A 14,203-nucleotide genomic window follows, 5' to 3' on the forward strand; every position below is an offset into this window, starting at 1 on the left:
GTGAAGTAATTATTCACTTTTCTATACCTCAGTTTGATATTATTTAGTAAATTAGTTAATAACACCTAACTCTCAGGGGTTTGTAAAAAGTAAATGAATTAAAATGTGTGAACAAACATTGAGCCATTGCTGGCATATGTGAAATGATTTCTAAATGTCACCATTGATTACTGTCTAATTGACTTCTGCCTTTATTTCTGAGAATGAAAATTTTAGTCATAGGAATAAGATGGCTTCTTCATTATTGACCTTGAGTTTGTGTGTGATGATGACCTGATGAGTGAATCTACTCAAGGTGTATTTCTTTTATTTTTTATCTGAATATTTTACAATTTATTTAGATTTTGTATGATTCCAACATCACAAAGTAGTAATTATTTATTTATTTTCGGTTATTATTTTTTGTGTGTGTGTGTTTCATCTTCAGTGAAGTATAATTGCTTTACAGTGGTGTGTTAGTTTCTGCTGTACAACAAAGTGAATCAGCTGCATATATATATATATACATATATATATATATATATATCTCCCCACATCCCCTCCCTCTTGAGCCTCCCTCCCACCCTCCCTATTCCACCCCTTTAAGTCTTCACAAAGCATCGAGCTGATCTTCCCACTAGCTATCGATTTTACATTTGGTAGTGTGCGTATGTCAATGCTACTCTCTCAGAATGTCCCAGCTCCCCCCCCCCCCGTCCTCTGCCGCCGCCGCCTTGCCCTCGTCTGTTCTCTACGTCTGCATCTCTGTTCCTGCCCTACCACTAGGTTCATCAGCACCATTCCTCTAGATTCCATCTATGCTTATAGTGACCACAGGGTAGTATGTTTAGATTTGGATGACAGTTATGTGCACACAGTCAATAGTCATAATATTGTGTCGGGATTTTCTTAAAGTAGATTTTCATCCAAGATGCTTGCTTGCTTGTTAAATTTGTTTTCTTACATGAAATGGTATAGATAATGAAGCAAAACATATAGTTGAAAAATACCATCTCTTCTCCCCAAGGGAGTCCTGTTCATTCCCCTGCTTCTAAGGATTTTTCTGCTTTAAATTTTGCGCATTAAAATATAAAGCTAATTTTAAAAATCACGATACCAGCCTTCAGAAATAAACAAGTTATATCTTGTTTTTATCTATTTTGATCTTTTAATCTCTGAGATTTTTATTTAACTGATACTATAACATAGATATAATTTAATACAGGGCTTTTATTTACTTAATGTAGCATAAGGATTACTTCTGTATCTTTAAATGCTCTCATTGTTTGCTAGCCTCATTTTAATGGTGTTAGGTGATTCTAATTTAACTGTTTCCCTGCTTAGACAAATTCCCCCTGACCTTGACCATCTCCCAACTCTAGCCCTTGCTCTACAAGACGAGGTTAACTCCCCCATCAGGTGTTTCAAAGCACATATCCCAATTTTAATTATATATTATGTAATTTTACTGTTGTGATTATAACAAGTTCAGTTGTTTATGTGATAAGCTGCTTAATGTTCCTCTCTCGTTAGACTGTAAGATTTATAATATCTGAGACTATTCCTATCTTTGTCATGGTCACTACAAAGCATGAGACAGAAACTTGCTGCTAATAGGTTCCCTGTAAATGATTGTAAACATGTTATCATTCTAAGCATGCTTTACTCAAATTTATGGGGAGTTTCATGGGAATCCATTCTGATATCTCAGGCTCATTTGGAAGAGTCAGGGTAGCTCCAACCTGTGTCTATTAATAGATGGGACTGTGGGGAGGATGACCAAAAACATAGTACAATATATGCCACTCAGATGGACCTCCCAGCCAAGTACGAAGAATTAACATCTTAAACCTGAAATAAAAGTAATAGTGAAAATGACAGAGTCATTTCACTAGAATCCTTATGGGACTTTTGAACTATAAGAGCCTGACAAGATTAGTGTCAATAACTTTGTCTGAAGAGGAAGAGGAAACAGGGATCTTTACGGCAGAGGCCCTCGTATAAATACCAGAGCTCTCAATACTGGCCTTTAGAAGTAATTTCCACAGCACAGTATTTAACTATTTAGGGCTTGTTTATTTATTTACTTTTCTGTCATGAACAATAAGATAATTTTGGTGAGGTATTAAGTAGTGATAAACAAATTAGTTCTAGAACACACATGAAACCCTGCTCTACTGGCTATTATCAATATTTAAAAGAAACATAAGGACCTGAAAATTCCATGAAATGAATGAGAATTCAGGAAATGCTATTTGTGATTCTTACTATGACTTTATTTTTTATTTCCCTCATAGTGTGACTTATGAGCTACAAGTTATGCCCCCAGAATAATTATAAAATATCTTTTCCTTGTAAGATAGGGTGAAAATCAACAGCATCAGATATTTAGAACCTAGTCCCGTATATTTGGTCCAGTGAAAACTTATATTTGACTTGGAAAGTTGACCAGAATTAACTATCCCCAGCTCTACTACTCATTAACTACATAGATTTGGGAAACTCCCTGAGGCCCAGTTTATCCATCTATAAAATGTATGCAATCACCTTTGTATTAGAGGTTGTTACGAAGTGTAAATGAGATACTACTTCTTAACTTTTCAACAGTGTGTAAGGCTAACATTTTGCTGTTATAGTATAAAAACAAAAAACAATGAAAATCTACCATATGGAACAACATATCACCTGCATCAGAAGGAATGTGTTTACTTTGTGCTTCAAGCACTTGCAAATCACCTGCAAATCATTTCACAGTGGAGAAAATTAAAGCTATACCCACCTTAATTCCAAACAGTCATTTTCTGGATTTCCACCTTCCCCACAGTCACATTTTTACGGGGATCATTACAAAACCCATTATGTATCTTCAAAATCTGCTATATTTTGTTGTTTGTCACATGCTCACATTCATCCTCAAACATAAGGACAACTGAATTCTAATCTGGTCATGTTCAAATTACTTGTACCATCTTGGCCAAGCACGGAACCTCTCAGATTCACAGATGGAATGGTTTCGGCCAAATTGGAGTCAAGGGTTTATTTTAGCCCTAAGATGTTGTGATTTGATCATTCTCTGTTCTCTCCTCTCTTTTCCCCCTTCTCTCTATCTCCCTCTCTTTCTCTGTGACCCTCCCCACATCCCTCCCTTTCTTTCTCACTCCATTTCCTAAGACCTGGACTAGCCTTGCAACTCTGGAATGTTACTTTTTTGGACTTCAGGTTCTCCTGGTTAAACTCCATGGTGTTGGACCACCATATAATCTTGAAGCTGGGCTAATCACCTTTATCTAGGTGTGAGTCAGTGTTAAAGGTGTAGGAATGAGGTGGTCAAGTACATGGCTTCAAATTCTGGCTCCTTCTCTTCTACCTTTGGGACAATATCAGCCTCTTCCCTGGTCTCTACTCTATTCTTCCTCAACTTACCACATTTCTTGACTAGTTCCTCATTCATCTTCCCTTCCATGTTCTAAAATGTCATCTTTTCCCATTATTTTCTCTTTGTTCAAACTGACCTAGCCACCCTGGACATACTCAGTTTTTTAAAGCACCGAAATCTCTTCCAGGTCAAACCTTTTGTCCTTACCTTTTGCCCCTGGGCTTAGAGAACCCTGTCACCAGCTCTTGGCAAGGAAAAATCCTTTTCATGCTTCAGACTTCAAGTTAAAATCTACCCTTTCCTTATCACATTTTTGAGACCCTCACACATAGTTTTCTCCCCAAGGTCCCACTTTTCCTCTGTAATAGCAAGGTATTACTTTTATAACTCCTTTCTCAAATACAAATCATAAATCTATGTATTTACTTTTTTGTCTGTACTGTATTATAAGCTCTGTAAAGGAAGGTGTCTTGTCTACTGGGTTTATCGCTCTTAACAAGTACCTAGCACTATTCTTGGCACATAATTGAGATTAAATATCTGTCAATTGAATGAGTGAATGTGTAAGCTTCTTCTCCCACATCTGTAAAATGGGGAAAATAATCCTTACCCTACAGTCATTTGAATATCTGGAATTAGGACTTGGTGGGTTCTCAAAAACCAGTACTTGTTATTTAACTGAAAAGATCTAATTGATGAGATCAGAATGTTTATTTCACAGGTATAGAAAAGTGGAAGAGGCCCCAAGAGTCAAGGACCTGAAAGTAGTTTTCTAGTTTTCTCAGTTACACCTGCCACATTATTGCTCATACAATCCTTATAGCTCCTTAGCTCAAGCCTCTGAGCTGAACTCCAAAGGCAGCAGTTCAGAGTCCAGAAGCGCCCTTGGTCAGCTTCCTCTGAGGTTCATCTCCATAAAAAGAAGGCAGTTGTATCTGGCACGTAAAGCAGTTTATCTGCAGTGCTCCCTTTAGCAGTTAATTGTGCAGGTATTCTCTTTCTTATAATACCACACTCTTCCTCTGTAACTTGATTTGCAATCTTGAGTGGAGCTTATCTCCTTCTGCACCTAGGTTTCCCCATCTGTAAAGTTGGGATTGTAATAAAGTGTCCACTTCTGGCATAACCTTGATGAGAAGAGAACACCTACTCTGTCATGTATTGTTTATATGATCCTAGGAAGCATTTTAGCCACATGAAGCCTCAATTTCCATATGTATAGTGTGGAATAACAATAATTAGTTCCTATGTGTAGTGAAAACAAATAATATGCAGTCTGTGAAATTAATTCAGAAATTATTAAATATTTTTCTTACCATCTATATATTATAGAGATGTTCCCAAAACGTGGTGGCCATTTTCTCTGTCTTCCTAAAGACCAGTCTGGGGAAATTATGCATTTCATAATCAAATAGCACTTGCAAACCAATGTAAGTGATAGAGATGAGGTCCTACTGGAGAAAGGGGGTATCCATGTGAGTTAGAACTAATGGGCAGCTTCAGGGATGGCGTTACATAGATTTGAATGAGGGAAAGTGAGGGGCACAAAAATAAAATCTCTACTTGGAATCCAGTAGGACATGTATTTTTGCTCAGTGGGGCCATCAGCCAAGTTTTTATTATTTTTTTTCTATCCTTCCTAGTTCTTTGACACAGAATGTGACCTTGATAGACTAAGTTATTTATCTAGAATTTTCCCATTGCTGATTTAGCATAGGGTAGCCTACTTTTTTTTTACCCATCTCTTTTGAGAATTGGTTAATTAATGTTTGTATAGTAACTAATTAGCATTACCAGATTTTTTTTCCTCAAAGACTCTAAAATATAAAGCAATTTCGGAGGTAAAATTTATCAACCACCCTCAGTAAGGCAGGGGATACAAGAGAGCCCCTTTGAACTCAGACTTGGACATGGGCAAAGATTTTTCCAGGCAAGACACAGCGTGAAGAATGTTGAAGTAGTTAGGTGCTAGGTTAATGAAAAACATCTTTGTCCTTCTCTAGGACAAATCAGCCAGCTCTTTCCTAACTAAGTGTGTTCTCAGTGACTGTTATGCCTGGGTGTTAGAAAGGAGGCCCTCCAGTTGACAAACGCTGATAGAAATAGGAAGGACTTCGATTGTGAGTTGCTGAGAATAACACTTTGTGCACGGAGATGTGCTCTTCTCAGCATCATTATTTATTGTAAATGTAACCATGTAAACATGTTGAGGGCTGTAGTCTGCTTTTACCTGCTAGGTGTTCAGATTATACAAGGGAGGTTGTGATATGTCAATTAAAACATAAAGTATTCAGATTAATAAAAAATACAGTTATTGTAAAAGATGTTTCTCATTAACATCATAATTGAATGGACTTCCCACTTTCTAGCTAAAAACAGTCATTTAATCTGAACAAATGTAACCTCAATGCCTATGTTTGGAAAATGGAGCCAACATTATCTGCCTCTTAATTTGTTGTGAGATTGAATGATGGAAAGTAAACAGATTGTTCAATGAATTTAAGTCACTCTCTTTTCCCTTGCAACTAATATAAGCTATACAGTAGACACTCAGTGACTGTTTGTTGAATGAATGTCTTATCAGACCACCACACAGGTAAACTCAAAGGGGAGAGTGGAGTTCAAGCCTGAACAATGCTACATTTGAATCTATTTCTATAAAAGAAATCACTATAGTTTGTTTAGCTTATTTTCAGAAGACTAATTTTTGAATGTGTAAATTGCCTCTAATTTAAAGGTAGAACTAGACAGAATTTCCTTAGTCAGATTTCAGAAACACAATACCTAACATTCACTTATTACTTTCTGTTTTCAACAACAGTACTCAGATATGGATGTTTTCTTTCAAGAACCCAAAGTACAATATAGGAAGTACTTTTTTTTTAATATACAAGACACATTTGTTGTACAGTTGAAAAAGCAAATGTATTAAAGGGATATAGAAGGGTCAGATATTTTCCTAGGATTTCAGCTGGCAATGATGCAGGAGAAAGATACCAAATTGGATCAGATATGCTCACTGATTTACTTTATATTCAGAGAAACCCAATCTCTTTGTACCAGTGTCAGAGCTGGCTATATTATTTACAGTGCCCAGTGCAAAATGAAAATGTGAAAACTGACCTTTGTTCAAAAACATAAAACTTTCCCTTTCTTCCAGGGACTCTGTCTCAACCTGTCATGGTGTTTTTCATTTGCCATTAATGGCACCCTCCTTCCTGCAAGGGATGATCCTGGAGCACATGTAGACCCTCACGGTCTCCCTGGCTCCACGCTGCAATCAGCTCACATGTACTGCCCACCAGCTGGAAGATTCCCCCTCCCACTGGCTATGCTCAGCCAGAGTGAGAAATAGAGCCAGGCATCTCCCCTTTCCATGAGTCTCTTCCCACCCCACCCCACCCCACCCCTAAGTGATTGCAACCTCTGCCCTGGGACGTGCACCTGATTGGGAGATGGGCAGGGGGTCATCTGCTGAACTATGTGGTCAATTGAGGGCAGGGAAGGATGCTGCAATACTTAAACTTGTACTTAAGTATGGGTGCAGAGCACATGTGCTTAAATTTGACTCTCCCTACGTAGGTGCCCAGGTTACTGAGTGGCATGGGAGAAGTCATGTTGAATGGCGCCTACAATGCCAGAGAGCAGAGAAGCAGGCACTGGAAAACTCATTTCAGGGGAGGGAGAAGGTAGGCTGTCAGAGAGGGGATGTCCTTGAGCCAAGCCTTTAAGCCCCCAGAGCATGCTCCATTGCCCCACTGGAATTTCTTCCAAAACACAAATTCAACGATATTAAGAGTTTCAAGACAGTGACTGCAGAGCATTAAACCTGAATAAAGGACCCTCTGAGCACAGAGCCCTGTGTGACTGCCCTGGCTGTGCACCCGTGAGACCAGCTCTGTGCTGCTCAGGCAAAATATGAGAGAAAACAGGTTCTGCATTCTTCTGATAGCGAGGTTGATTCCCAGAATTAAATGGTCTTCAAGAGAGTGTGAAGCATTGGGATGGGGTGGGGTGAGGCAGAGCTAATTAACTATTCTGATCTCAAAGTTACAATCTTAACCCTTTCAAGCAGAAAAACTCATAGTTGGGGGGCTGCAGTGCAGTGGGAAGGTGATGGGGCCAAGGCAGCTCTAAAATGAGTGCTCTTTTTGTGACTGCTCTGTTACCCACAGGTCTTAACATCCATTGGATTTGGCCTTAACTTATCCAAAATGAAAAAGGATATCTCGGAGTCAATGTCATATAAAGATTGAGAATGGCTCTTCTGATTAGCCAGGGCTGTGTCCTGACTGATTTTGTGACTGTCTGACCATGGCAAATTTTTCTGTATCTCTGAGCTTTAGTTTCCTTATTTGTAAAATGAGAATAGTGCCTCCCTTGTGGAGTTCTTGGAGAATTAAATGGACTAAAATCTATGAAAAATGCCTTTTTACTTCAGGAAACTATTATTTATTTGCTAGTAGTTGTTAGTTTCTTTATTTTGTCTGTCTTCTTCCTTAGGACATCTCTCAGGATGTAATTTGATTGTTTAATACATCGACAGGAAAATTCATATAACTAAGAGATCAAAGCATGTAGGTTCAAAGTTAGAAAGACTTAAAGAGAACCTATAGCAACACACCTTATGAAATCAATGATGTGTCAACATTATCCTCAAGATAAGAAAGCCATAGGACACTTACATTACACTTACATTGGCGTAAGTAATCGGGGGTTAACCAATTTCTTTTTAAACTTAGACTAAAATGAAGAAACTGTATGCTTTCTACCTACATTTGCAAATTAACCTTTGTTGAAATTAGCCTTTGTTGAAATTCAGTTCAAATCTCAGTTATCTACAGAATGAAGATTTCTATAAGGGTAAGAATGCAGAAGAACCCAATGACTAATACATTGAATATTGTAATTAGTGTTTATTTAATTTGCAATTTAATATGCAACCAACAACAGAATAAGAACTTTAAGATCGATACTTTTGCATGCATAGTGTCAAGCCAGCTGTTAGTTTAACTAAGGGAATCTGTCTTATATCCAGATAGATCTTTAGTCTTTGCCTACTTTTTGTATTTTTCTACTTGTTTTTCACTACTTGATACCAAGAAGTGACTTAATGAAGTGATTTTAGATACATAGTTCTAAACAAAGATATAGAATTTAATTTTTTAAGTATTATTGAAAAGAAAAATGTCATTCAGAAGTACAATTCATTAATTTAATATTATTTTTCTCTCAAATATGGGCATTTAAACTTTAATCTTCATATAACATGATACAGGTATGCACATAGCTAATTTAGAAAATACACTAACTTGGGAAAAGGCATCTGGTACACCAAAAACAGTATAGGAGGGAACACTCATCACATTGCACACTGGTGTGAAAACAGGATTGAATCATTCAGGCAATTTAAAAAAAAAACTAGACAATGATTTAATGAAAATAAGATCTCACACAGGACATGCTATTGAAATAGGACAGAGGAATGTTATTTATTTGACTTTTAAACACATTGAAATCCATTATATTGGATTTAGATCAAGGACCAGGTAATGGAATTGCAGGTTTCTGAAGATGCTGAGTGAGATTAGGCAATGATCTGGCACTGCGATTTGCACATGTTTTCTTGATGGATGTTTGTTTTTCCTCATTGGGCACAGTATTTCCCTCTGACTGCTGATACCAAACACATCAAGATGTGTTACTTAGAAAATATCTATTGCAGCGATGTACCTTGCATATTTAAAATCCAAAATAGATCATTTTTCACACATTTATTTTTAGGAATAATCATGTAATGAAGTAATGATAATGGACAGAAAAGAAACATAGGCAATGAAAATTTCCTTTTATTAAACTTTGTAAAGATAATACAATCTTGCCAAAGAAATAAATTAAAAATCACCATTTTTAAAAATGTAAAATTGAATTGTACTTTTAAATTGAAATAATGTATTTTTTTAAAAGGGGAAAAAACTCCTTATACTTGCATACTAATAATATAGTAATGAATTACATTGCCATGATTGTTTTCAAGCCCTAACTTTTGCAAATTTTTCAATGAATGCATCAAAATTGATCTTCTCTGATATTTATGACTAGTGGCCAGTATCACCAAATCTGATCTGTCAGTCTGCCTCTGCTCATAGTCGATCAGAAAATACTTTTCATTAATTTTTGAAAAGTTTCTTTAATATGATATACATGTACCTTTATATTATATACATTTATTTTATGTAATACACATATACATTTGTATTATATATATTTCATATATATATTTGCAGGGGGATGAGAGAGGAGAGTCTTCACAACAGATGTCAGTTTAAAATAAATTCCAGGAATTTCAGTACTATCTGTATGTTTATTTCTTCTTAATAGACTTCAGAAACTGCAAATGTCTTTACCATTGAAAGAATTTAAACAGAAATATAAAACCCAAGTGGCCACATGAAATGATGAAACAAAAGTAACTCAAGTTGCATTTCTGTGCCTTTATATAATCACTGTGCTGTCATTGTTTCTTTTGAATCAATTGTTAATGTATAAATAAGTACATAAAAATTAGTAGTACCAGTAGACCTTAGGGCATGATCTTTTTTTTTCCTTTGATTTGTAGTATGTTTAAAACAGTAATAAGCCTAACCTGGCAGAATTTCTGTAAAGACAGAATGAGAGATGAGAGGCAAAAATTCTTTGATAAAATTAATAGGCCTAAAAACATTTAGGCATGTTTTAATGCTATTTCATAATAACTGCTGAAGAGAAATAAAACAAATTGCATCATTAGCTATTATGGGTAATATTAAAACACATATAAATGCTACCTTCCTGAGAAGATTTTCTTTTTTATTTGCTGATTACATGAAAATTTTAACTTTAAAAAAAATTACATATTTATAAAAGAAATGCATTTACTTGGACTAAAATATAGACAAGTACATGGTAATAGAAAAAAATTTTAAAAAGTCATCCACAATTCTTCTTCCCTTCCCAGAGAAGACTGTTGTTAACATTTTGATGTAGGAAAAGATTTTCTGAAAGATATTAGGCTTGAAGATCCAAACAAGGCACAGATTCAGGGTGATTCTTCTCTTAGAAAGGAATATATCTTGATGGTTCATGTTCACATATAAAGTTCAGAGTATCATGTTGACTCTGCTGGATGAAAGAAATGTCAACGCAGTGGAGTGAAATTTGCCCACTGAACAATAAGCATGGTGAAATAAAGCCTTCTGTATCCTCTGCAAACTGTATTCAGAAATCTCCCATGAGACACTACAGGAAGTGCCTTTGCTGGAAGACATCATTGTCCGGTGGAAAGGGCAGCAGAAGACAATTTAGGGGGACAAGAGTGCTATCTGTGACATTAGCCACGGCATTGGAGGATGGTGAAGTTGGAAAGCTTATCTCGGCAGATCCTACTGTCTCAATACATAGATGAGAAAACTAAGGCACAGAGAAGATAAAGGGCTTCCATAAATTCTTAGAGAATGAGACTGTAACAGTTAGAAAACTTTATCGGTTTTCTTGCTCTTTTTTCTGTTGAAAAAGCTGTGGATAGAGGTGGTTAGAAGAAAGTAGGACAGAGGCCATGGTCTGCAGAGTGTGGAGCCCAAAGACAGACCGAGCTGTTTACTACATCTCCTTATTTACGGGGAATATGTTCCAAGACTTCCAGTGGATGCCTGAAACCACGGATAATACCAATCCCTATATATATACAATGGTTTTTCCTATACATACATACCTATGATAAAATTTAATTTATAAATTAGGTACAGTCAGAGATTAGTAACAATAACAAATAAGAAAATAGAACAATAATAACAAGATACTGTTATAAGAATTATATGAATGTTGTCTCTCTCACTCAAAATATATTATTGTACAATTTTAATGCCTTTTCCATTTTTACGAAGTACTTAGCACTCACAGCAGATTCAAATCAGTAGCATAATGATTCTTGCATTTGGGGACCACAATTGAGTAAAATGAGGATGACTTGAACACAAACACTGTGATACTATGACAGTCATCTGATTAACCTAGATGACTAAAGGTCTCGGTAACACTGGAGAAAGGGATTCATACCCAGGCAAGACAGAGCAGGATGGAGCAAGATATCCTCACTCTACTCAAAATGGCACACAATTTAAAATTTATGAATTGTTTATTTCTGAAATTTTCCATTTAATATTTTCAGACCACAGTTGATAGACGGTAACTGAAACCTTGGAAAGTGAAACAGTGGATAAAGGAGGGCTGTAGAATCTTCCGTTTTACTTGGAGACTTTGAGTAAATACAAAGTGAACAGTAATTCCATTTCCAGAGAATCAACACAATTATGGAATTTGTAGTATAGCTGGGATACTTATTAGAGCTAGTATAAAAACCTTACTAAATGGTGTCATGTTTTACATGATAATTTCCAAATAAAAAGTCTTTTGTCTCCCTCTTGAGATTATTTTGAGAGTCTTTCCCATTTCTCCCTTATAGTAGCACACCTTGATGTCTAGGTCAAGTATAAATGGATATTGACATTTTATCTTCGCATGGAATAGAAGTCTGAATGTTAACTGATATTTGCTTAATATTTGGCACTAAATATAGAAATTCAGCAGCTCTCTTTCTGGGAAGTTTCCTTGAATGAACAACTATCAAAGAATGCTAGATTATCTATCTGCCTATCTGTCTGTCTATCTATCTATCATCTTCAGGAAGAACTGGGAAACTAAAAATTCACAGAAGAAAAATTTTTTCTTTCCGTTTAAATATTGGAAATATTCATAGAATATTAGCAGAATCTAAACCATCCTGAAGACTTAATTGCAACGCTTTTAAAATGATTTTGATCACTTGCTTTCAAAAAAAGATGAGTATTAACTAAATTTTTAAGTATAGTGAATACTAAATTAAGACATATTCTAAAAGGGATTAGACTGAATAGGCAAATATAAATTAATGCAAAGAAAATTGAAGGTTTAGAAACATAAATATAGTTTAAAAAAATTAATCCTAGGAAAACAGGAGGTACAGAGTGAGCAATAATCACAGAACAAGCAAAATTATACATTAAGATTTGACTGCCTGGTGTATCCCCCAAAAAAAAAAAAAAAAAAAAAGATTTGACTGTATTTAGCATATATATTTAATAATAATAATTTAATATTTAATTTAAATAATATAAATGTTACTTAATAACATGTATTTAAGTGTGAGGATTAGTAGAACAGACTTTATTATCATTGTGTATATTTTTAAACTATTTTAAGATTTATATTGCAGTTTCACAACCTTAAGTCTTGCACATAGAAGGTTTTATTTTTAATACTTGAGACTGATGAAATCAACTTGAGTTTTCATTCCACCTAACGTACCAAGCCTCCAACTCATTTTAAAGTCAGCAGTTTATAAATGTGGTGTTGATCCCCATGATCCATTTAAAGTACTACCCAATTGTATTAATGATTCTACTTGTTGAACTCAGCCCTAAAGAGTTCTACAAAAAGCAAATGTATGTTTCCTAAAATAGTTCTATATTTGTGTTTACTACTGTTGTTTTTATAAGACTTCAGTTGTTGGAACTACAACATTAAATGTTGTATTCGCTATTACAGACCTGAAAATATTGATTGTTGAGATTTCCTGTAATAAAATATCAAAACCTCAACTAAGTCTGAGTAAAAGGTATTAAACTTTTGGCAATAAGTGTACTTAGAACTAAGTTTTCCTTATAATCTCATATACCTTGGATATCTTTTAGTCTCATGATACATTTAAGTATCCCTTCCCTTCTCTACTTCTTATGTTCCAAATATCATGATATTAATTATTCAATCATCCAAATACAAAAATTCTTTCTCTTATGTATTTAGAAGATGATTGGCTTACTCTGAGTTCATACTTCTCATAATAGTCCATCCTTTCCTGACTTATTCCTCATTTTTATTAGTCCTACCATTATATAATATATTTCCATTGGTCTTATTCAGTATCCGGAGGTACTGAATGGAAAAAGGAGATTAGTCTAGATTTAATAGTACTACCCTAGTTCCTCTCTGTATCCTTGTTTCTTAGCATAGTTCCTAGTCATAGCAGGGCTATAAATTGTTAGTTGGTGAAAGAATGAATGAATAAATGAGTGAATGATTGGGGGAACACCATCATTCCTATAAAAAGATAGCAACCAGATAGAAGATTCTGACTTAAAATTATAGCATGAAGGAATCTATGAGCTTCATCAATCTCACATTACAGAAGGAAAACAACAAGATTGAACAAACTTTTTTGATTTGTTAAAGCTTTGAAATAACACATCCAGTCCTATAATCCAAGTGAACAACTAATCTGTAGCCTAATTTCCTATGCATAAACAGTGCATTTTTTATTCTGAAAACATCAGAGTTTTTAATATTCTATTTTTCTATCCATCGTATTTAGTATAAGGTCATAATTCAGTCAAATGACATGTTATTTCTCTACACTACTGAAAATAATAAATTCAATGGATAAGTAAAATTAAATTATAAGAGGTCGTAGGAAACTAATGTCTGCTATCGGTCTGTGTGCTTAGTCTTAGCTTCATCCCATCACTGTCTCACAATGGTCATCTAGTCATTGGGGCAGCCCCACTATGTCTGGAATCTGGTAACATTTTAATAGATGGTAGCTGCTTTTGCGCTATTAATTAGTTTGGTTCAGAAATAGCATGCTATACATTTTAGTCAAAAGATTAGAACCAATAGAGTGTAACATGACTCATCTAGCTCAAAATGGTTGTGGATGGCAACATACCATTTCATCCTCTTTGGGGAGGATGATCTGTAATCCTCTTCAATCTACAT

Source organism: Hippopotamus amphibius, chromosome 9 (assembly GCF_030028045.1).
Source record: "Hippopotamus amphibius kiboko isolate mHipAmp2 chromosome 9, mHipAmp2.hap2, whole genome shotgun sequence".
Taxonomy (NCBI): domain Eukaryota; kingdom Metazoa; phylum Chordata; class Mammalia; order Artiodactyla; family Hippopotamidae; genus Hippopotamus; species Hippopotamus amphibius.